The sequence below is a fragment of the Petaurus breviceps genome, unplaced genomic scaffold, assembly GCF_028583685.1.
Source record: "Petaurus breviceps papuanus isolate PSGF00001 unplaced genomic scaffold, PetGlider_PUasm1.0 88067, whole genome shotgun sequence".
In the NCBI taxonomy this organism is placed as follows: Eukaryota; Metazoa; Chordata; class Mammalia; order Diprotodontia; family Petauridae; genus Petaurus; species Petaurus breviceps.
The window spans coordinates 12,095-13,296 of record NW_027186892.1 but is presented as its reverse complement, the minus strand read 5'-3'; positions in this window follow the sequence as shown (position 1 = coordinate 13,296).

The following is a 1,202-nucleotide window of genomic DNA, read 5'->3' as shown; positions in this document are numbered from 1 at the left end:
GTCTGTCTCTCTTCTCTGTCTCTGTCTCTCTCTCCCCTTCTCTGTCTCTCTCTCCTCTCTGTCTGTCTCTCCCTCTCCCTGATTTTGTCACTATCTCTCTGTCAGTCTCTGTCTCTCCTTCCCTCTCTCTCTGTCCAGTCTGTCTGTCTCTGTCACTCTGTCCACAAAGTGCAGGGAGTGCAATGTGGGTCTGTTTTAAAGTCTGCTCCTTCTCTCTGGGAGAGGGCTCCTTCAGAGGCCAGGGCTGGGAATCTCCGCCAGATGCTGGGTATAGGCAAACAGGGTCTGGTTCCACTTAGGAAGCAAGAAGCACTCTGGTCTGTGGGGAGGGACTCCAGGAATTCCCTGGGCCTGGGGCAAGGCCTCCAGGAGATGACAGTGGTGTCCCCACCCCCACTTGGACTTTCCCCTTTCTTTCTCCTCCTTCTACCCCCCTCCTTTCTTGCTTCTGCCCGCTCCCTCTTTGGTTGCCAAGGACATTGGCATATAACCCTGGCTCCCTCTGGAGGTCAATGACCTGCCCTTCAGCCACAGTGAGCCAAGAGGGGATATGGGGGGGGGGGGGAGAAGGGAGCTCTAACCTTGGCCTTGGTCCTAGGTTCCCACAAATGGCCTAGTGAGCGATAAGGAAGCGGGGAGGGGAGGGGAGAAGGGAAGAGAATGTGCTTCGACAGCAGATTCCCTACTATCCCCTCCCTCATCAATTTTCCCTCTTCTCCTTTTCTTTTTTCTTTCCCTCCCCCACCCCAAGCCTCTCTGCAGCTGTCGGAATGAATAGTGTGAAGGGAGCAGATCCAGCTGTGCCTGGAAGAGAGGCTTGGCCCGGCCAGGCCAGCCCATGAGGCCCTGGGACCCTGCCTCCGGAATGCTTGCAGGCCTTGCTGGCACAGCTCCGAGCTGCTCAAGGGCCCAGCAGGGAAGGAGGGCCCGGTAAGAGACATTTCATGCAATAATACTGCCAGTTAAGGAAGAAAAAATGAGTCTCAGAGAGGGTAAGGGACATTTCCAGGGTAACACAGCTGCCAAATGTTGAAGCTTCTGATACCAATCCTCTTGGATCTTCCACTATACCAGGCCATGTCTCAGGGACAGGAGGGGCCTCCTGACCCTTCAGGAGGGAGAGAGAGAGAGAGAGAGAGAGAGAGAGAGAGAGAGAGAGAGAGAGAGAGGAAGAGAGAGAGAGAGAGAGAGGGAGAGAGAGA